The following is a 24639-nucleotide window of genomic DNA, read 5'->3' as shown; positions in this document are numbered from 1 at the left end:
ATATGAGAACATGCCATTCATTATTATGTACGTTATTATATACTTAGCAAAAATGATTTGTCAGTAGAATCATAAGTATTTTTATAATACAATAATCAATTTTATAATAAATGTTCTAATGAAGATAGTGAATGCTTTTATTATTTGAGACTTAATGTCTCTTAAGCTTTTTAATACCAGATATTGTAATAATACAAATGTACTATGCCAGCATTTTGTAACTTCATTTTCAGAAGACTTTCTGGTTGAAACTAACATTTCAACTTTTCTCCCTGACATTTTTTTAGGGACAAAATTGTATCTGTTTTTCTCAGAAGAGAATTCCACAAGGTAAGACATTGTTAATAAAATAATAAAATAAATGTAGGCTTAATTGCTCTGGATTTTTTTTTTTATCCTTTCCCCATACTTATTTCATATCTTTTCTTAATTGTTACAAGATTCTCACAGATTTATTAGCTATTCCTTTACTACCTCAGAATTTGTTAGCAGGACACAGGTCATCTTATTTAAAGTTAGGATTAAAAGGATCTGATTAAAATAGTCACCTTGAAATTCAAATACTGCTTTTCATAGTCAGGGCTCATTCGTAGCATCTTTAGGAGTAGGTTTGACCATTTTGAGGAAAAAATTCTTTTTTCCATTGAGGCCCACTTACCTTTTACCTCAGTGGATAGTGCTATTTAATGACTTCACTATAAAGTGGGTTCATAGGAACTCTCTTAGGGGTTGTAAGTTAAAGGAGATTGTTTGGCTAAGCTTCTATCTATGGAAAATGTATAACTCCTTTATTTAAAAAGTGGAATGCTTCCTACTAGGTAAGTAGTAAAAGATTGAACAACATCTAGTATTTAAAAAAAAAAATCCTGAATGATGACCTTTACAATGGAGTTTAAACCTTCATTGATGTACATTATTATTCTCTTTAGATTTATAAAGGATGACATGTTCAAGTGAATAGATAGTAAAATTTCATTATCAGTGTGCTTACCCTCTACCAGATAACTTAAAATCAATTGCTTGGCAGCATTAAGAACTTATTTGGTTAAGTTTTCTCAGAAACTTTTGGCATAGGTAGTAGTGATCACTACAGATTAATTCAATCTGTCAGATCAAATAACTTTCTCATTTTTTCTCCTTTTTCAGTATCCTCTGTCCTGAGGGGGACATGCACACTTAACACACATCTTTTCTACCTATTTTGTATCTGCCACAGATTTAGTTAATCAAGTCAGTTTTTATCCTGATAACTGAAAATAAAGGGGACCCATCAGCTGATAAGGAGGAAGGGAGAGCGAATTACCAAGCTTTCATTTCCAAGTTTCTTGTGAAACTCTTTTCCCCTATTTTTTCTTCTACTTATCGGGGGTTAAAGGAGGGGAGCTTTGAACCTTTGAATAGCACCGTCTGATCTTCCAGGGCATTATTGAAAGGCAGTACTTCAGGAGAGATCCAGATCCTTCTTTTCCTGGACCACAATGCTTAAAAGTTAAAACGGAAATTTCAAAAAATTTAATCTTAGTGAACTGATCTGTTACATCTTTGACCCTGTTCTTTTGGCAAATAAAACTTAAATGTCAGACATCAATAAAAAGTATGATACGTTGATGATGCATATCTTGTCTGTATATATGTTGTCTGTGCCCATAGGATTCACCTGTATGTATTGAGTAGATCTATATTTTTGTACACATCCAGATGTTTTCATAATTTTTTTAGAGTAAAAATAATCTTAAAAGGATTATTCACATTTATGTAGTATCACTCTGCTACACAGTTAAAGGTATTAAAAGGACATGACAAGTTAAATTATTGCTAACCCTACATTTAAAAATGATAAATTTTATGTTATGTATATTTTGTCAGAATTTTAAAATTTGGGGCAACTTTTGTTTGTTGTGAAAGAGGATGGCTTTGTCTGAAGTAGCAGTTTGTTGTTGTGGCCTCTGTGAAGAGGCCCTCTTCTGCCACTACTCTTCTAGGTCCTGGTCATGACACTTCCCTTTAGACTGAATTAACAGCTCTAGCCTCCAATGTTGCTAAGCCTGCGGAATTCCCCTTAACCCTGCCATAGTCTGTAACACAGGTTTAACTTCTGCTCTCCACTGAAGACAGAGGAGGAAAGGCAGAGGATTTCATGTTGACTAGTCTAGAATTGTACATCAAAACATATGTTCCTGCTTGAGACACAACATAATTTAGGTGCATACAGAATTTAAAATGCTCAAAAATTTGCACCTTTTTTATACTAGCTATTGTACCTTATTTTGGAGTGCCATTTAAAAAGAAAAGTGTCAAGCTGAGAGTTGAAGAAAAAGTAATCCTTACAAAATATTACTATACTGAAATGGGAACATGTCCTGAAGTGTCAGGGTGATAAAAAGGACCCACAGACAACCATGGATTTAAATAAAGTGGTAATAATTCAGTAGTGATCACCAATGGGATGAATGATCGATGAATGATGAGAGAGAGGCCACGTATCTAAGCAGTCACATGATTATCTTATTCAGTACTAAGTACTAGTTTTTAACCTCACGATTAGGAATAATGAGTTAGCGATATTCCTCAGTTTGTGTCATATCCATTTATCATTGGTTAATTAAAGGATTGTTCTTCCATTTTCTAACTAGTCCCTATATAAGTGACCTTTAAATGTATTTGTTGTGTATCCTTTTGTTTTTATCTTATTAAAGGTTTTATTATTTTATATGCTTATATTTTAATTATACATTAGGTATTAATCTAATTCTTATAGTCCCCTCCACCTTCCTCTCTTATATTTTTTCTAAGATCTGGCTGAGTGGTCATCTAATTTGTTTTGTCCAGCTGGTACATTGTATTCCAGGTTGTTTGTTAAAATGAAGCTATTAGATGTAAAATTTCTTGAACGTATAAGGCATATAAAATGAGCATTTAAGTTTCATTTAAGTAAAGATCAATTTATGCTTATTTCTTTATATTAGAATTGAAGTTAAGAATTAGAACAGAAGTTATGATCCTGTGGAAGATTATAGGAAATATAAACATCTATTTAGAAGAGTGTCTATCTAGGAGTCTGTTAGAATTTTCAAAGAAAAGAATTGTAGGGCCTAAGAGAAACATACATTTTTTTTTTTTCCCTAGAAACAGTATGTTAAAATGCTTAGGTCTCAATATTAGCTGGCAAAAGCCCAATAGTTGAAAGATAATACCAGTAATATTAGAGAATCTGTTCATTATTTATTGCTTGTTAATTAATTTCTGCATTACATTATATATGAACATTCATCTTCTTTTTTCTGTTACTTCATTGAAGCAGAATCATGTTCTTTGAATCCCCATCACTGAATCTTAGCACAGAATAAGAACAGTACAAATGCAAGATTCTAAATTTGAGATACAGAGAGACATTTTCATCTGTGGTAAGCACAGTGTCAGCAGAAGTAACTTCTCTTGGATCCCCTAACTAAATACTGTAAGTGGAGACTTAGGAATCTCCCAGTTTGTGGTGATGATATTCCTTGTAGTCTTGAAGAGGGGAGAGGGAGAAACTCCTAGGAGAGGATAAGATGGACCCGGACATTAAGGAGGATAATGACAGCACTGATCATATCAGAGAGGGGCTTCTATCAGATGGAAAAAGATAATGAGCTATTTGGGAGCAGTGTTCTTTTGGTGGGAGGAGGATCTTAGGGGACAGGAGGAAATGTGGAATTGATTCAGCAGTAGAATGGAAAAGGGTCAGGGAATTCACATCTGCTAAAAGCTAGAGTTGAGGCTTTTTGAAAGAAGTAGTTATTTGTATGTCAGCACTTAAATATTTGTAAAATCTTTGGTTGGAAGACTGGAACCTCTTGAAATTGATACTGATTTGGTATTCCATTCATTGTTGAATACTCCCTTGACTCTTTTTAAAAATAGCAATTCAGGGAATTAGACCTCACGTAATATAGTCCCTTTGTCTGGTCGCTTAAACTTTGGAGTTTTTTGTATGGCATAATAATTTCATTATTTTTACATTGTATTGATGATGGAAAAAGCAAGAGAGTTGCAGAAAAACATCTATTTCTGCTTTATTGACTATGCCAAAGCCTTTGACTGTGTGGATCACAATAAACTGTGGAAAATTCTTCAAGAGATGGGAATACCAGACCACCTGATCTGCCTCTTGAGAAATTTGTATGCAGGTCAGGAAGCAACAGTTAGAACTGGACATGGAACAACAGGCTGGTTCCAAATAGGAAAAGGAGTTCATCAAGGATGTATATTGTCACCCTGTTTATTTAACTTCTATGCAGAGTACATCATGAGAAACGCTGGATTGGAAGAAACACAAGCTGGAATCAAGATTGCCAGGAGAAATATCAATAACCTCAGATATGCAGATGACACCACCCTTATGGCAGAAAGTGAAGAGGAACTCAAAAGCCTCTTGATGAAAGTGAAAGTGCAGAGTGAAAAAGTTGGCTTAAAGCTCAACATTCAGAAAACAAAGATCATGGCATCCAGTCCCATCACTTCATGGGAAATAGATGGGGAAACAGTGGAAACAGTGTCAGACTTTATTTTTCTGGGCTCCAAAATCACTACAGATGGTGACTGCAGCCGTGAAATTAAAAGACGCTTACTCCTTGGAAGGAAAGTTATGACCAACCTAGATAGCATATTCAAAAGCAGAGACATTACTTTGCCAACAAAGGTTCGTCTAGTCAAGGCTATGGTTTTTCCAGTGGTCATGTATGGATGTGAGAGTTGGACTGTGAAGAAGGCTGTGTGCTGAAGAATTGATGCTTTTGAACTGTGGTGTTGGAGAAGACTCTTGAGGGTCCCTTGGACTGCAAGGAGATCCAACCAGTCCATTCTGAAGGAGATCAGCCCTGGGATTTCTTTGGAAGGAATGATGCTAAAGCTGAAACTCCAGTACTTTGGCCACCTCATGCGAAGAGTTGACTCATTGGAAAAGACTCTGATGCTGGGAAGGATTAGGGGCAGGAGGAAAAGGGGATGACAGAGGATGAGATGGCTGGATGGCATCACTGACTCAATGGACGTGAGTCTGAGTGAACTCTGGGAGTTGGTGATGGACAGGGAGGCCTGGCGTGCTGCGATTCATGGGGTCGCAAAGAGTCGGACACTGAGCGACTGATCTGATCTGATCTGATCTGATGTTAACACATGCCATCATTAGAACAAATAGTATTATCATTTTACAAATAAGGAAACCAGTCATAAAATCAGCTTTAGTTTATTTTTACCAATCTACATTGCCCCCTATCGATGGATATTTTGCTGTGTATAAAAGATGTAATTACAAAGATTGTTTTAATGTGGAAGAAATGTTTCTAACCAAAGGAACTGCATAGCCTGAGAAGTTTAAAAAACACAATATACACACAAAAATATAACCAATAAATGATATAGATGGTGTTCATTGAACTTAACATTCACTATGCTGCTGCTGCTAAGTTGCTTCAGTCGTGTCCAACTCTGTGTGACCCCATAGACGGCAGCCCACCAGGCTCCCCCGTCCCTGGGATTCTCCAGGCAAGAACACTGGAGTGGGTTGCCATTTCCTTCTCCAATGCATGAAAGTGAAAAGTGAAAGTGAAGTCGCTCAGTCGTGTCCGACTCTTAGTGACCCCATGGACTGCAGCCTACCAGGCTCCTTCACCCATGGGATTTTCCAGGCAAGAGTTCTGGAGTGGGGTGCCATTGAGTTCTCCGAACATTCACTATAATAGTACTTAATAAATTAATATGGATTTTGCCCATATTAAAATTATTTCAGCAATTTTCCAACTTAGAACAAATATAAAAATACTGTGAATTTTTTTAGTTTGAACATAGTTTTACTCAAAAATAAAGTGTTTAATTTTGACCGGTAGGAATTAGATTCCTTTTGTGGGTATGGAACAAGCAATTTGATCTCACATATTTCAGAATGTGGTCGCCCCTCCCCTCCCCCAGTAATTTGCTTTTAGTATGAAAATCAGGCAAACTGTATTATAAACCTGTATCTTTAATCTGAGAGACTTACTTTGGTTCAGGCCTGGCTTTAGTGGTACACACACAGATCAAGGTTGGTTTTGAGTAATCCAGTGCTGTGCTAGGTCATTCCAGGTCTAGAGGGTCCTGGGATTATACTAGTCATTTGGTTCAGTATCTGGTTTACATTTGAGCCTGTGGAAAGATTTCACATGTAGGTAGTGGGATAAAGGGAAACAGATCGACTCATAGCCTATTAAATAGATTGGAGTTACAGCACTTTGAAGCTTAGCAATGTTGTTGTTCAAAAATAGGCTATGACAGGTCTTCCTGACTGACTTCTTATTGTATAATAAGGCTTCAGATGTTGTGGTTCAGATTAAGGAAATTTTAACTTTAAAAAATATAGATAGCTGTATCTTTTTATAAAATACAGTTATTTCAGATACCTTTTTGTTTCATGTTCCACTCTTTCTGAGAATTCCATTTTAGCTGCTTTGATTTTATTTTTTAGCCATTTGCTTTTAAAAAAAAAAAAGCAAAACTCAAAGTAGGTTGAAACTCAACACAAATTGCTGCTGCAGAACAAAAGTGCTGATCAAGTTAAATCAACCCCTGCAATGTGTATTGAAAGGAAAACCTCTCCTCTCTCCCCCAATTTGAAGAACAAGCATTTTCCCTGCCAAGAAGGGCTGACTTTAAATGGAGCAGCTGTCCATATTAGGAGCATAGGGTTGCTAAGGTGACCATGGCTGTTTGGAGAAGAATGCAGCTGAGAGGGCAAGTTCTTGATGTGTGAGCTGAGGGAAGGAATGTGGTGTGATTGTGCATCATTCCTCCTAATCACATGCTCACCAAGTGCTGTGTGGGCAGCATGTAGAAACTGCAAGTCTGAGTGCGGGAGCTTGTGTGTGGTTAAATTAGTTTTGTTTTCATGTGAGCCAGAGGCTTACAGTTTAGGTTTAAAATGTTTACCTTGTGTATATATATGTGTGTGTTTTGGGTAAAGGGAAGGGTGCTTTGTGGTTGGTGAAATGGGAATGAGTTTATTTTGCTTGGTAGGCTTATACTTTGATGTTGATTAAAAAATTTATCTTGGGATACATGTTCTTTCTGACGTATCCCTTTCAGTCATGTATACTGTGATAATAGTTTCCCAAGTGAATGAGGTGTTCCTGATAATTGTTTATTTTGTACTTTTAACTTTAGAATTATTTGGAAGTACTAAGAATATGTTGTCTACTTGGGAATCTTATTGACATAGGTCTTGGTAATGATTTTTTGTATCTGACTCTGAAAGCAAAAGCAACAAAAGCAAAAATAAGTGGGATTACATCAAACTAACAACTTCTAAGCAAAGGAAACCCATCAATAACAGCAAAAAAGGCAACCTCCTGAGTAGGAGAAAATACTTGCAAATCATATATCTGATAAGGGGTTGATATCCAAAATATATGGAGAACTCATATAATTCCATAGCAGAAAACAATCCAGTTTAAAAAATGGGCAGAAAATCCAAATGGACATTTTTTACCAGGAAGACATACAGATGGCCAGCAAGTACATGAAAAGATGCTTTATGTCATTAATCATCAGGAAAATGCAAATTCAAGCCACAATGAGATAGCACCTCACACCTGCTAGATGACTCTAATCAGAAAGACTAGAATTAAGAGATGTTAGTGAGGATGTGGAGGAAGGGGAAACCCTTGTGTATGTTGGTGGGAATGTAAATTGTTGCAGCCACTACGGTAAACAGTATAGAGGTTCCTCACATCTAAAACTACCATGTGTGCATGCATGCTGAGTTGTCAGTCGTGTCTGATTCTTTGCAACCCTGTGGACTGTAGTTTGCCAGGCTCCTCTGTCCATGGGATTCTCCAGGCAAGAATACTGGAGTAGGTTGCTGTGCCCTTCTCCAAGAACTATCATATGATCTAGCAATTTCATTTTGGGGTATTTATCTGAAGAAGATAAAAGCACCAGCTCAAAAAGATATATGCACCTCCCCTGTTCATTGTAGCATGATTTGTAATAGCCAAGATATGGAAATAATGTAAGTATCCATGATGGATTAATAGATAATGAAGTGGTATTTATATGCAATGGAATATTATTCAGCCATAAAAAGAAAAATCTTGACGTTTGTAACATGGATTGACTTGGCATATGTTAAGTAAAATAAGTCAGTAAAAGACTTATCAGTAAAAGAACTTCTTATATGTGGAATCTAAAAACAAAGAAACCAATCACCCATACCTCACCATGCCCAGCTCTTAGAATAGTGCAGTGGTTGCCAGAGGCAGTGGGTGGAGGGTGGGAGAAATGGACTGTTTTTTTTAGTTAAATTGAATTTTTTTAAAAAAGGAAGAACATTAGATAAGTCCTATTAGAGGGACGTTCAACAATATAATTGACTCGTATTCCCCAGGTGTATTAGGGTCATCCAAAACAAGGAAAATCTGAGAAACTGTAGAGCCAAGAGGAGCCTCAAGCATGATGATTAAATGTAATGTGGTATCATGGGTAGAATCCTGATACAAAAAGACTTATGTAAAAACCAAGAAATTTGAATCAAATCCTAGAAGATGATGCTGTTAAAGTGCTGCGCTAGTATGCCAGCAGATATTGAAAACTCAGCCATGGCCACAGGACTGCAAAAGGTCAGTTTTCATCCCAACCCCAAAGAAGGGCAATGCCAAAGAATCTTACTGCACACACAATTGCACTCATTTCAGAAGGTAGCAAAGTAATGCACAAAAGTCTCCAAGCTAGGCTTCAACAGTACTTCTTCAAAGTGAACCAAGAACTTCCAGATGTTGAAGCTGGATTTAGAAAAGGCAGAGGAACCAGAGAACCAGAGATCAAATTGACAACATCCATTGGATCATAGAAAAAGCAAGAGAATTGCAGAAGAACATCTCCTGCTTCATTGATTTCACTAAAGCCTTTGTGTGGATCACAATAAATGGAAAGTTTTGCCTGCCTCTTGTGAAACCTGTATGCAGGTCAACAAGCAACGGTTAGAACCGGACATGGAACAACAGATTGGTTCCAAATTGGGAAAGGAGTACATCAAGGATGTATATTGTCACCCTGCTTATTTAACTTCTATGCAGAGTACATCATGAGAAATGCTGGGCTGGAGGAAGCACAAGCTAGAATCAAGATTGCCAGGAGAAATATCAATCACCTCAGATATGCAGATGACACCACCCTTCTGGCAGAAAGTGAAGAAGAACTAAAGAGCCTCTTGATGAAAGGAAAGTGAAAAGTTGGGTTAGAATTCTACATTCAAAAAGCAAAGATCATAGCATCCATTCCCATCACTTCGTGGCAAATAGATGAGGAAACAACAGTGGCAGACTTTATTTTCTTGAGCTCCAGAATCACTGCAGATGGTGACTGCAGTCATGAAATTAAAAGACGCTTGCTCCTTGAAAGAAAAGCTATGACAAATGTAGGCAGCATATTAAAGAGCTGAGACATTACTTTGCCGACAAAGGTCCGTCTAGGTGAAACTATGATTTTTCCAGTAGTCATGAATGGATATGAGAGTTGGACCATAAAGAAGGCTTACTGAAAAATTGATGCTTTTGAACTGTGGTGTTGAAGAAGACCCTTGAGAGTCCCTTGGACTGCAAGGAGATCAAATCAGTCAATCCTAAAGGAAATCAATCCTGAATACTCATTAGAAGGACTGATACTGAAGCTCCAATACTTTGGCCACCTGATGCATAGAGCTGATTCATTAGAAAAAGACTCTGATCCTGGGAAAGATTGAAGGCAGGACAAGAAGGTGATGACAGAGGATGAGATGGTTGGATGGCATCACCAACTTAGTGGACATGAGTTTGAGCAAGCTCCAGGAGATAGTGAAGGACAGGATGCCTGGCATGCTGCAGTTAGTGGGGTTGCAAAGAGTCAGACAAGACTGAGGGATTGATTGAACAACAATTGTAACAAAGTTACGATACCAATATAAAATGTTAATAGATAACTTTGGGTGTGGGGCACATGGGAAATGTGTATTATCGTCTCAGTTTTTTTCTGAAATTGTTCTAAAAATAAAATTTATTTTAAAAAATTTACTGAACCCTCAAAATTTTTTTAAACCCAGAAAGCATGTGCTTCACAACTTTTACCAGATTTTTGCTCATATTCCACTCTTAAATATATTTTACTCCTGGAGCAACAAAAGTTTTAAACAATCTAGTAAAAGAGTAATTTGCTTGAGGATATTGCATAACTGGTTCTTGCAAACAGGCCCAACATTTATTACGCTGCATTTGCTGCCAGCTGAAAGCCTACTCACAAATGTTAGAAAGTTGTGTTTATTATAATCTAAGTCCTTTACTATCATAAAAATTTTTGATCTTTAAATCAACCAAAATTCTTGTAAGAAATATTGACAACACCTTTGAATGAGTAATTTGTTGCCTAGAAGTTCTTTCTTAACTCTTTAATATAATCTTATTTTTAGTAATTTAAATAGAGATGTTGATTTCAAATAAGTAACTTATTTTTCTATTTTCAGAACAATTTTGCCTTGGAGACTTGAATGATTAATTGGTTATCTTTTTTATTACTACAGCAAGTGTTACTGGGTCCATACATTAGGAAAACAGCATTTGTTGCCTCCAATCCACATATTTCTTGGCTGGTGACAAGGAGGAGTAATATATTCTGAATATTTTCCCTTTCTATCAGCATACTTAGTTTTAACAAATAAACGATATTTTTTAGTAATTTAATTAAAGTGAAAATGTGCATGGTAGCTAACCCAATCTTAAACACATTTCAGCCTTATCATGATAGGAATTTACAGCCTTTTTTAGGTTTACTTTTGGCTTACTTGTAGATGAAGAGAAAAAAAGATGAGCCCTTTATTCTTTGAATGTTTAAACAGATTTTTGGATGAATTAATGCAGAGAAAAAATATTTGAAGAAATTAATATATTGTTAGTAGCTTAATCATTATTTCAGTAGCCTGTGATTTTCCAAACTTGTGCTTTCCACTTATGTAATTGCATTCCTTTTTTAGCTGAAGTAACTCCCAAGTAACTAAATCATAGAAATATCAAATAATTAGACCAAAGATACTGGTTTTGGAATTGCACATCACAGGTAGTTCAACTGCTATTAAGACAATACTAGTTAATATTAGGCACCTTTGAAGGTTAATACAAACAGTAGTCTCAGTCCTAGAGTATTCTTCAAGTAGGCACATCCCAAGACTTCAGGAACTTCAAGGACTGACTTAGCTTGGAGGAATTGATACAGCTTGGATAATGACTCTTAGGCAATTAACTTACCCAGATAGACTCTTTAGGCATTGCATGTATAAAAACTGCAATCCAGATGGCAGTCTTTATGTAGTATGAAAAGAAAGACATCTGATACAATTTGAATCTTGTGTGTATACTTGCCCACTTTTAAACCACATGATAGCATTACTTCTAAGAGAAATTTTGTGGCATTATATACTAAAGTTCACAGCATTTTTTATGAAGTGACTGTTAGTGTTACACAAATCTAAGTGATAATTTTAAGCTCTCTTTTAAAGAATGCAAGTAGCTGAAATGTATAAACTTTCAGTTAGAAGATAGATAAGTACTAGAGATGTAATGTACCATGTGATAAATTAACACCTCTGAATGCTATCCATGAAAATTGTTAAGAGAGTAAGTCCTAAGAGTTCTCATGATAAGGAGAAAAAAATTATTTGTATCTGTGTGAGAAAGTGAATGTTCACTATATTGTGGTAATCATTTCATGTTATAAGTCAGATCATTATGCCATACATCTTAAACTTATACATGCTGTATGTCAGTTACATCTCAATACAACTGGTAGGAGAAAAACAAAAAAATATTAAGTAATATATTAACCAGTAGAAATATGAGATTATTTGTTTGTAGTTTTATCGATATGTTTTAATATTTGGAGAAATTCGGGGCAGCATTTATCCTATGTGTGTTGCTAATATGAGACATTATCCAGTAATAGGGTATTTATTCATTCAAAGTAAAACTGAGCAATTAACATGTGTATGGCACTCTTAAGCCAGTGGGGATACAGCAGTGAAGACGAGTCTTTGCCCCCACGGAGTTTACATTTTGTTGTGGCTTTAGGGAAGAATCAAAGAAGAAATTAAAATATAGCATTGCTGCTGGTAATAGTCATTTGGCGAATAACATAGCAGTGTAATAGGGCTTCCCTGGTGGCTCAGTTGGTTAAGAATCTGCCTGCAATGCAGGAGACACTGGTTTTCCCTGGATGGGAAAGAGCCCCTGGAGAAGGAAATGACTGCCCACTCCAGTATTCTTGCCTGGAAAATCCCATGAACAGAAGAGTCTGGTGGGCTCCATAGAGTCACAAGAATTAGACACAACTTAATGACTAAACCACCAACCAAAGCAGTATAATAGGAATGGGGGTTGCTATTGTGGAGTAAAGATTTAGGTGTTTTCTGCAGAGTGCTCAGGAGAGTTCTCTAAGAATTGGTTTGTGAGCAAAGACCTGAGACAAGTAAGAGAACAGGCTATGTGGGTATTTGGCAGAAGAGTGTTCCAGATAGAACAATTACAGAAGCCTTGAGGTAGGAGCATACTTAGCGTATTCAGAAACAGCCAGGAGCCAGCCTGTGTGGCTGGAGCAGAGTGGAGGGGAGAGTTGTTTAAGCACCTGTGATCAGTACTGGAGTCAGAAGGGCAGAAAACCATACTAAAGTATTTGAGACCTTGTAGGCCAGGCTGTTAAAAAGTCTTTAATTTTTACTTTCAGGGGAATAGGGGGAGCCATGCAAGATTTTTGTCAGGCAAGACTGTAGACAACTTTTCATTGAAATGGGCAAAAAATGATGAACAGTTTTTCTATCTTGCTGTTCATTGGGGTTTTATCTCTGTCTCGTTTTCCTTCATCTTTTCTTTGCATTTTGCTTAGGATTAATTGAATACGGTTTTTTAAATTGCATAGAACCATTACTTTATATTTCTAAGTATTTAAAAGCTTTTTTCTTACATCTTTCCCTGTGTTCTTTTTCATGCAAAGTATTTTTTAGTTTAGTTTTTTAAATTTACTTCAGTTGTAAGAAACTCAAGTCATCTCATCCAAATTCTTAACCAGTAGCAGCATCTACTGCACTGGTAGTGATTGAGAAAGAACTCAACATTTAAAGTGAAATCAGTTCTTTGTTAGATTGATGGAAATCTATGTTATTCTCATAGATGCCTGTGGTTTTGTCTAAGTTCAGTCCATTATACCGTAAAACAAAAAGCTTAAAGACAGGTGACTTACTCCTCCTTATTGCTACATACTATTTTCTCCAAACTAACTTACTATGGTTCCTGTAGTCTTACCTTACTGATTGATACTAGACTGTTCCCTGTATCCCATCTCACCTTGAATCATTGTCTTCTCTAGGCTCCTGTGATACCTTATTATTGGTGATTTTCTTCCTGCTGCTTAGTGCCTGTTCAATCTGTTTTGTGGGCTTCTCTTCCTCTAGTTTCCTTAAATGCTGGTGTTTCTGAGTTTCTCTAGGTCTTACTTTTCTTTTCACTGGGGCAATCTCATTTTGTCCTCTGCCTTGCATCCATAAGCTGATGACTCTTAGATCCTTATCTCCAGTTCAGATCTTTCTTCTGCCTCTGTACTTGTATTTCTGTTTGTCTTTTGAGCATTTCCACTTGGATATACAGGCATTACAATATGTTCAAAATTGAGCTCTCTGCTTCTCTAAACCTTGTGTCATTCCTGTGTTTTCCTGTGTGGAAATGTAGGTATGCTCCTTGACTCCTGCTTTTCTTCCTAATCTACTTGGTTAGCAGGAATTGTTGATGCTTACTTCTGAGTATTGCTCTAATCCATCCATCTTTCTCCATCTTCATTGTTCACTACTCTAATTTAGACTCCAGATTTCTGCAGCAGCCTCTAAACCTGTAAAAATCATATCAGTTAGGCAGTGGTGGTGTTTTTAACTTGCCTATGGGGAAACATAGATTCAAAGATGTTAAGTAAGAACTCAGCTCTTTCTAGTTCTAAGGCTCATATTTGCACTATATCATAGCATTATCATAGATTGATACTGCCTTCTATTGGAGGAATTTAGAATGCTTAAAATGAAGCATTATTTTAGATTATAATGTGGTATTTCAAAATACATTCAGAAAGCAGACCTGGTGTAGGTCATTTATTCATTATATGAGGATTAAAATTCTTGCCTTAGAAACAGTCTACTTTCTTTTTTAGCAGGGTTAATAGTTTCAGAGAATTCAAATTTGGAATTTGCATGCAGAAAATTAAAAATTTTAAGGCTCTAACAAGAATGTTTTATGAGACATATTCTTTGTAGCTAACTGTTGAATTAACTAAGTTCTTGGTTTGTTTCTTAGGGTGAGGGTTTGGTTTCTTAGTGTTTTGTTTTTTTTTTTAAGAGAATTTAAGGTAGATAACTTCAGCCAGTACTAGTGAAGAAGCATTTTGAAAGTGTGACAGAGGAAAACATCTTAGAAATTCTGACTGTTTTCCATAGAGATTTGTTTCTCCTCATTTGTCTTTTTTAAAAAAGAAAGGAGATGTTCTAGCCATTGCTTTCAAATTCTGTTTTATCGTAAGTTGTGCTCAGAGGGAGTAGTCCCAGTGACCTTAGCTATAGTTTCGAATATAGCTCTTCAGAATTCTCTTTATCACAGATGATTGATATTCTGAGTTTAAGATCAAGATAAATCTGAAGCAAGAAAACCCCACCAAACCTTTAGGGAGAGAGTGCATATTGTCTTTGTTAAAGTTATAGACAGGGACAGTAAAAAATTCTAAATTTATCTTTCAGTAAAATCTTGATTGATTGATTTTTTTTTTTTCCCTTAAGTTCCCCATTTGAAGATGAAGAAAATAGTTACCAACAGTCTGCAATACAAGATTGTTCTCTGGACAAATAGTTATCACGGCTCAAAAGAATATTGGGTCTTAGACACTGAAATCCTGTTGTGCATTCTAAATTGCTTCAGTCGTGTTCCATTCTTTACGACCACATGGACTGTAGCCCAGCAGGCTTCTCTGTTAATGGGATTCTCTAGGCAAGAATACTGAAAAAAAAAAAGAATACTGGAGTGGGTTGCCATGCCCTCCTCCAGAAATCTTCCTGACCCAGGGATTGACCCACATCTCTTATGTCTCCTGCATTGGCAGCCCGGTTCTTTACCACTAGCGCCATCTTCAGTCTGTTCAGTTCAGTCGCTCAGTCTTGTCCAACTCTGTGACGCCATGAATCGCAGCACGCCAGGCCTCCCTGTCCATCACCAACTCCCAGAGTGCACTCAAACTCACGTCCATTGAGGCGGTGATGACATCCAGCCATCTCACCCTCTGCCATCCCCTTCTCCTCCTGCCCCCAGCCCCTCCCAGCATCAGGGGCTTTTCCAATGAGTCAACTCTTCGCATGAGGTGGCCAAAGTACTGGAGTTTCAGCTTTAACATCATTCCTTCCAAAGAACACCCAGGGCTGAAGCGCCATCTTGGAAGCCCCCAAAATCCTGTTACTTGATTGTAACTATTGTCTGGTGTATAGGAAGGCATAAAGAAAAAGATATTTTAAACATCATTTCATTAGTGTTAGTTGATAGTCTTCATTGATTGTGTGGTATTTCATTGATTCCAAGGGACATTTTCCAGTTTTATTCACTGAAATTTGGGTGTATCTTACAACCAGTGGCATGCTGTAGTTTGACACCTTCTGTTTCTTGGTGGGATACAAAATATCAGTCTTAAAATCAGTTGTGTCTTGGTTTTGATGAAAACGGTATATATCTTCATTGGTATTAGAAGTAATAACAGTGATAATATTTGCAGTCACCATTTCTGAACATCACTTTTTTGGTAACCTCTACTTTCTTAAACATGACCAAGAATTGGAAAATAAGCAAAAGAGTCTTCTGATGCTTAGAATTGCCATTAAGAAGCTTGTGAAGTGATGACTATGTTCTTGAACATAAAATGTGTGGTCTCTGAGTAGAGGGCTTTTTTTTAGCACCTGTTCCCAATAGGCACGGATGTCTGATTGCAGAGTCTAGGATTTGAAAGAATAAACTTAACAAAGAAATGTGTATACGTGTTTATTAAGTGACAGCTCTAGGACATGCTAACTATCAACTGAGAGTGAAGGTGACCATAAATAAAGAATTAAAATCTGTTTTTAAAAAACAACCCCAAACCTAGACAGAAAGCCTGACACATACAAATTGCCCCGATTATAGCTTTAAAGAGGTTCTTTATCAAAATTCAGTCTGTTTGACTCCACTGGCACTTCCCTTTAAGGGACAGATGTATTTTATTTTGATTGTTGTTTAAACATTTAAACAACATTTGTTGTTGATTAAAATTTCCCCTCTTATGGCTGAATGAGATTGTCAGAATATATTTTGCTCTGAAGATAACTGAAAACTTTTTGTGATACTCCCCTCTCAGACTTCCAGAATAGAATTTGATTCTGCTATCCTGATGGTCTCTGTCCATGTTGCTGAATAGCGTCAGAGTACCATTTTTAGATCTTTGGGCTAAAGACTGGGCATAAGTTGTAGGAAGGTCTTAGGAAAGAACAAGTAGAAAAATGTAGAGAACACACTGTCGTCCTGAAGTATTTCTAGAAGTTCTCATTGGGAAGTTGTGCATGTCCAACTGCATTTTTGTTTGGGATAAATCCAAGGTATGTATCCCATAAATTCCTGGTATTAGGGGGTCTTTTGTGACACTCCCCTGAGACATGAATTCTGAGCATAACATTGCTTACTGTGAGCACCTTTGGCCTAAGAGTAGATGTTAAGCTCTGTGGATTGGCAGGTTTCCAGCGTTTACTAATTAGGTATTGCCTACTTAGATTCTCCTGGCAATCTTTCTTGCCACTGTTTCTTCACACTCTGCCCTAACCTGTTTCGTATGTCATCTGCCTTTGGGCTCTGCTTAGACATTTGTAGTTTTTCTTTCTGAAGGAGCCTTTAATAATGTATTGGTTTGTATATTCTTTAGTTAACTATTTATTGTTAATTATAAAAGCGGTTCACACACTATAGAAAATATGAAGAGAAAAATGCTTTTCATCTTACTACTGAGTGAGCCAGTGTTAACATTTTAATGTCTTTTAGTCTGATCTTCTTTTCCCTTTTGTTTAGGGGTGATGGAGAGAAAAGTAAGTGTAAGTGTTATTTTTAAAAATGAAAATCCTCTCAAACTTACTACTGAGCATGCAAGGTGATTTTTAGAATAAAGCTTTTTTTTTTTTTTAATCTGGAACAATTTTAGAATCACAAAAAAGTTGCAAAGATAGTACATTGATTCTCATATATCCTTTACTCAGTTTTCCCTAATGTTAATCTTATATAACTTGGGTACACTTGTCAAAACTAAGGAATTAACACTGGTATAAAACTAAACTACAGACTTTATTTGGATTTTTCCAGTTTTTCTACTAACGTCCTTCTCTGTTCCAAGATTCAGTCCAGAACACCATATTGCATTTTAAAAGAATGATTTTCTTTTTTATTTTTGAAGACATTGCTTTAAAAGTGTAAAATAAATTATCAAGCCTATTTCTTTAGATAATTTGTTTGGACTGAGACAGACCTATTCATGAAGCAGTTTGTTTTGAGGGTTTTCTTTCTTTTTTTTTTTTTTAAGAGTTGCTTGGCATTTGGTTTAATGTATTTTGAGTAAATTGAATATGTGTGTATGCTTTACATACATGTAATCAATATTTAGATTTTAATAAGTCTAGTAACTAGAATGATAACCACCTGGGTTTGAAAATACAGGTTTATGGTATATTCCTCTTATATACCTGTGTATTCAGTTTTGAAAACTTATCTTTTTATTTACTTTTCTGTTATTCTTTATTAATACTTATTTAGTTCTATGTAAAGCATATTATGGTTTCAGTGTGTCTGCCCTCTGATGCCCTCTTGCAACATCTACCGTCTCACTTGGGTTTCTCTTACCTTGGACGTGGTGTATCTCTTCATGGCTGCTCGAGCAAACGCAGCTGCTGCTCCTTACCTTGGACGAGGTCGCCCCTCCTGACCTCCTCTCAGCCACTCCTTCACCGTGGCAGCCTGGCAGTCTTCGGTCACTGCCCCTGACCTTGGGCATGGGGTAGCTCCTCTCGGCTGTGCTTCTGCGAGGTCCGTCACAGCTGTCATAGCCAATGTGATCACACGGACCACAGCCTTGTCAAACTCAATGAAACTGAAACTAAGCCATGCCGTGTGGGGCCACCCAAGACAGATGGGTCATAGTGGAGAGGTCTGACAGAATGTGGTACACTGGAGAAGGGAATGGCAAACCACTTCAGTATTCTTGCCTTGAGAACCCCATGAACAGTATGAAAAGGCAAAATGATAGGATACTGAAAGAGGAACTCCCCAGGTCAGTAGGTGCCCAGTATGCTACAGGAGATGACTGGAGAAAAACTCCAGAAAGAATGAAGGGATGGAGCCAAAGCAAAAACAATACCCAGTTGTGAATGTGACTGGTGACAGAAGCAAGGTCCAATGCTGTAAAGAGCAATATTGCATAGGAACCTGGAATGTTAGGTCCATGAATCAAGGCAGATTGGAAGTGGTCAAACAGGAAATGGCAAGAATGAACGTTGACATTCTAGGAATTAGCGAACTAAAATGGACTGGATGGGTGATTTTAACTCAGATGACCATTATATCTACTATTGTGGGCAGGAATCCCTCAGAAGAAATGGAGTAGCCATCATGGTCAACAAAAGAGTCCGAAATGCAGTACTTGGATGCAATCTCAAAAACGGACAGAATGATTTCTGTTTGTTTCCAAGGCAAACCGTTCAATATCACAATGATCCAAGCCTATGCCCCAACCAGTAACGCTGAAGAAGCTGAAGTTGAACAGTTCTATGAAGACCTACAAGACCTTTTAGAACCAGCACCCCAAAAAGATGTCTTTTCATTATAGGGGACTGGAATGCAAAAGTAGGAAGTCAGGAAACACCTGGAGTAACAGGCGAATTTGGCCTTGGAATACGGAATGAAGCAGGGCAAAGGCTAATAGAGTTTTGCCAAGAGAACGCACTGATCATAGCAAACACCCTCTTCCAACAACACAAGAGAAGACTCTACACATGGACATCACCAGATGGTCAACACTGAAATCAGACTGATTATATTCTTTGCAGCCAAAGATGGAGAAGCTCTATACAGTCAGCAAAAACAAGACCAGGAGCTGACTGTGGATCAGATGATGAACTCCTTATTGCCAAATTCAGACTGAAATTGAAGAAAGTAGGGAAATCCACTAGACCTAAATAAAATTCTGGTGTGACCTAAATAAAATCCCTTATGATTATACAGTGGAAATGAGAAATAGATTTAAGGGCCTAGATCTGATAGATAGAGTGCGTGATGAACTATAGACTGAGGTTTGTGACAGGAGACAGGGATCAAGACCATCCCCATGGAAAAGAGGTTCGTACAGGAGACAGGGATCAAGACCATCCCCATGGAAAAGAATGCAAAAAAGCAAAATGGCTGTCTAGGGAGGCCTTACAAATAGCTGTGAAAAGAAGAGAAGCAAAAAGCAAAGGAGAAAAGGAAAGATATAAGCATCTGAATGCAGAGTTCCAAGGAATAGCAAGGAGAGATAAGAAAGCCTTCCTCAGGGATCAGTGCAAAGAAATAGAGGAAAACAACAGAATGGGAAAGACTAGAGATCTCTTCAAGAAAATTAGAGATATCAAGGGAACATTTTATGCAAAGATGGGCTCAATAAAGGACAGAAATGGTATAGACCTAACAGAAGCAGAAGATATTAAGAAGAGGTGGCAAGAATACACAGAAAAACTGTACAAAAAAGATTTTCACGACCCAGATAATCACGATGGTCTGATCACTGACCTAGAGCCAGACATCCTGGAATGTGAAGTCAAATGGGCCTTGGAAAGCATCACTATGAACAAACCTAGTGGAGGTGATGGATTTCCAGTTGAACTATTCAAATCCTGAAAGATGATGCTGTGAAAGTGCTGCACTCAATGTGCCAGCCAATTTGGAAAACTCAGCAGTGGCCACAGGACTGGAAAAGGTCAGTTTTCATTCCAATCCCAAAGAAAGGCAATGCCAAAGAATGCTCAAACTACCACACACTGCACTCATCTCACAAGCTAGTAAAGTAATGCTCAAAATTCTCCAAGCCAGGCTTCAGCAGTACGTGAACTGTGAACTTCCAGATGTTCAAGCTGGTTTTAGAAAAGGCAGAGGAACCAGAGAGCAAATTGCCAACATCTGCTGGATCATTGAAAAAGCGAGAGAGTTCCAGAAAAACGTCTATTTCTGCTTTATTGACTATGCCAAAGCCTTTGACTGTGTGGATCACAATAAACTGGAAAATTCTGAAAGAGATGGGAATATCAGACAACCTGACCTGCGTCTTAAGAAACCTATATGCAGGTCAGGAAACAACAGTTAGAACTGGACATGGAACAACAGACTGGTTCCAAATAGGAAAGGGAGTACGTCAAGCCTGTATATTGTCACCCTGCTTATTTAACTTATATGCAGAGTACATCAAGAAAAATGCTGGGCTGGAAGAAGCACAAGCTGGAATCAGGATTGCCGGGAGAAATATCAATAACCTCAGATATGCAGATGACACCACCCTTATTGCAGAAAGTGAAGAGGAACTCAAAAGCCTCTTGATGAAAGTGAAAGTGCAGAGTGAAAAAGTTGGCTTAAAGCTCAACATTCAGAAAAAGAAGATCATGGCATCCGGTCCCACCACTTCATGGGAAATAGATGGGGAAACAGTGGAAACAGTGTCAGACTTTATTTTTCTGGGCTCCAAAATCACTGCAGATGGTGATTGCACCATGAAATTAAAAGATGCTTACTCCTTAGAAGGAAAGTTATGACCAACCTAGATAGCATATTCAAAAGCAGAGACATTACTTTGCCAACAAAAGTCCGTCTAGTCAAGGCTATGGCTTTTCCCAGTGGTCATGTATGGATGTGAGAGTTGGACTGTGAAGAAAGCTGAGTGCTGAAGAATTGATGCTTTTGAACTGTGGTGTTGGAGAAGATTCTTGAGAGTCCCTTGGACTGCAATGAGATCCAACCAGTCCATCCTAAAGGAGACCAGTCCTGGGTGTTCATTGGAAGGACTGATGCTGAGGCTGAAATTCCAATACTTTGGCCACCTCATGCGAAGAGTTGACTCATTGGATAAGACCCTTATGCTGGGAAGGATTGGGGGAAGGAGAAGAAGGGGACGACAGAGGATGAAATGGCTGGATGGCATCATCGACTCGATACACGTGAGTTTGGGTGAACTCTGGGAGTTGGTGATGGACAGGGAGGCCTGGCGTGCTGCGATTCATGGGGTCGCAAAGAGTCAGACACAACTGAGCTACTGAACTGAACTGAACTGAAAGCATATTATATAAAAAGTGAAGATGGCTAGAGATTTTCTTGTATATCTATTATAATCTTACGTTGATATTTGTGAAAGTGAAAGTCACTCAGTCATGTCCGACTCTTTGTTACCACATGGACTGTACATGTACAGTCCATGGAATTGTCCAGGTCAGAATACTGGAGTGGGTTGCTGCTGCTGCTGCTAAGTCACTTCAGTTGTGTCCAATTCTGTGCGACCCTGTAGACAGCCTGCCTACCAGGCTCCTCTGTCCTTGGGATTCTCCAGGAAAGAATGCTGGAGTGGGTTGCCATTTCCTTCTCCAATGCATGAAAGTGAAAAGTGAAAGTGAAGTTGCTCAGTCATGTCTGACTCTTCACGGCCCCATGGACTGCAGCCTACCAGGCTCCTCCGTCTGTGGGAGTTTCCAGGCAAGAGTGCTGGAGTGGGGTGCCATCGCCTTCTCCGACTGGAGTGGGTATCCGTTTCCTTCTCCAGGGGATCTTTCCAAACCAGGGGTCGAACCCAGGTCTCACATTGCAGACACATTCTTTACCGTGTGAGCCACCAGTTTGGATTGATATTGAGTAATTTGTATATTTCTTTATCATGAAATTGAAGTACAAGTTGCTTGTGTTTAGTGTTTTGTTGTTTTAAAGAATAAGCCATAAAGCCAAAAGCTTTTAAAGAACTATTAGTTGTGTCATAGTAGGGAAAAGATTATAAAGTTCATATTTGGACTTTACCTCTTATTGTTGGTTAGTTTAGTAAAACCTCCTAAGTTAAGTAGTTATTATATAGCATTCAGTCCCTGCTAGGGGGTTAGTATCTACTACTAAATTTATAAACTAGAGGTTTATTATAAGGATCAAGCAGTCATTGGTTAATTTGACACAGTTCTATGAATTGATATGTAGAAATAATCACTGAGTTGAAGAACACCAACACAGCATTCTGTTATAAATACAGAAAATTAAATGCACTGTCTCCGTGAGATCTGATATATGTAATCATCCCATTTTTCAGAGTTATGATAAATACTTTATGGAGAACACCTATACTCTTTTTGCTGCTACCTTTCAGTCATGTGTCTTCTTTCTGTTGTGCAGTCTGTGAATTTTTAGTGTAGAGAGCTACGTGATCTCTTGAACAGATTGTGCACCCCTTGATTGCTGGATATGATTTTCTGGTATATATTTTTATATTACAACAGAAGACTTAAACTAAGAGTTTCTTTGGGAGTTCCTGAGGCTGATAATAATTTTCTTGTGATTGAAGGTGCTGGGATTGTTGCCATTGGAACTAATTACAGTATTGGATTATCTAAGGCAGAGTGTGACTCATGTACTGGGTTTGCACATCTGTAGGTGTGTTTCTGTATCTTAGGGCAGAGATTATGGGCACGTAGATTTAATTGTGTAAATTTCATCACCAGTGTTTTTGAGTTTAAGTATGTTCCAAGATTATAGATGATTCCAGGGTTTAATTATGACTGGTGTTCTTAAAGGTAGAGGTTGTGTTTTGTATCTTAAGCCATTTTAGTACTTTTTTCTCAGTATTTGCTAAACACACAGACATACAATTCTTGACTGATAGTAATATGGATGGTAGATAAAGAGATGGGAATACCAGACCACCTGACCTGCCTCTTGAGAAACCTATATGCAGGTCAGGAAGCAACAGTTAGAAGTGGACATGGAACAACAGACTGGTTCCAAATAGGAAAAGGAGTACATCAAGGCTGTATATTGTCACCCTGCTTATTTAACTTATATGCAGAGTACATCATAAGAAACGCTGGGCTGGAAGAAGCACAAGCTGGAATCAAGACTGCTGGGAGAAATATCAATAACCTCAGATATGCAGATGACACTACCCTTATGGCAGAAAGTGAAGAGGAACTAAAAAGCCTCTTGATGAAAGTGAAAGAGGAGAGTGAAAAAGTTGGCCTAAAGCTCAACATTCAGAAGACTAAGATCATGGCATCTGGTCCCATCACTTCATGGGGAAACAGTAGAAACAGTGTCAGACTTTATTTTTTTGGGCTCCAGAATCACTGCAGATGGTGACTGCAGTCATGAAAGTAAACAACGCTTATTCCTTGGAAGAAAAGTTATGACCAACCTAGATAGCATATTGAAAAGCAGAGACATTACTTTGCCAACAAAGGTCTGTCTAGTCAAGGCTATGGTTTTTCGCAGTGGTCATGTATGGATGTGAGTTGGACTGTGAAGAAAGCTGAGTGCCGAAGAATTGATGCTTTTGAACGAACTGTGGTGCTGGAGAAAACTCTTGAGAGTCCCTTGGACTGCAAGGAGTTCCAACCAGTCCATTCTAAAGGAGATTAGTCCTGGGATTTCTTTGGAGGGAATGATGCTGAATCTGAAACTCCAGTACTTTGGCCACCTCATGTGAAGAGTTGACTCATTGGAAAAGCCTCTGATGCTGGGAGGGACTGGGGGCAGGAGGAGAAGGGACGACAGAGGATGAGATGGCTGGATGGCATCACTGACTCGATGGACGTGAGTCTGAGTGAACTCTGGGAGTTGGTGATGGACAGGAAGGCCTGGCATGCTGCAATTCTTGGGGTTGCAAATAGTCGGACACAACTGAGCGACTAAACTGAACTGAGATAAAGATATACATACAGATTCTTGGATTTCTATCCTAAATCCAAATGCATGATTGAAAGTGATATAGTCAAATTCAGTGTGTTAAAGTAGGTAACATTTTCCAGAAATGAAATGGGGAGAATCTGATGATCAGGTCATGATCTTACAGTGACATTCACTGCAGGTCTGGATACTGTTGGAAATATGTTTCTGTTTAAAGACAGATGCTGTGACTTACTGGTTAGACCTCAGGCAATTTAGTAGAATTTAATTTTATTCTTAGGAATTAGATATTCTCATTGTATTTATTCTAGACTTTATTCTTCTATAGGAAAGTATTTTGGTAGAATTTACAATTTAAGATTGTAAGGGAAAATGTGAACTGTCCTCAGCAGTATAAACTGGCACTTCATGAAATGGCATGAGCCCACCTTCCTGACTGTCTCCTATTATTTTCCCATGCATACCCTACATTCCAACTAAAAGGACCTATTTGCTTTTGGAGGCTGTCATGTTCTTTTAGGTTTCTGTGCTTTATTGGGCCGGTGCAAACGTAATTGCGGTTTCGGACCATGAATTTTAAATCATTATTACTACTCTCAAATACATCTTTATTAATCAAAATAGGAACCATTAC

General features: G+C 37.9%; 1 protein-coding gene across 5 annotated transcripts in view; it reads left to right on the top strand.

The window, feature by feature from the left end:
• FRS2 (fibroblast growth factor receptor substrate 2) overlaps nt 1–24639 on the top strand; it is a 109726-nt gene that overhangs the window by 55056 nt on the left and 30031 nt on the right. For 3 of the 5 annotated variants that reach the window (XM_061416504.1, XM_061416506.1, XM_061416505.1), the window contains one exon: nt 288–330. The gene's annotated coding sequence lies outside the window, so the exon portion shown is untranslated. Of the gene's footprint in view, nt 1–287; nt 331–3298; nt 3458–24639 lie in introns of all 5 variants that reach the window. The other 2 variants (XM_061416508.1, XM_061416507.1) reach the window with 2 other exon arrangements.

The sequence above is a fragment of the Bos javanicus genome, chromosome 5, assembly GCF_032452875.1.
Source record: "Bos javanicus breed banteng chromosome 5, ARS-OSU_banteng_1.0, whole genome shotgun sequence".
Taxonomy (NCBI): Eukaryota; Metazoa; Chordata; class Mammalia; order Artiodactyla; family Bovidae; genus Bos; species Bos javanicus.
The sequence above is the reverse complement of the archived record's forward strand: the minus strand, read 5'-3'. Positions and strand labels throughout refer to the sequence as shown.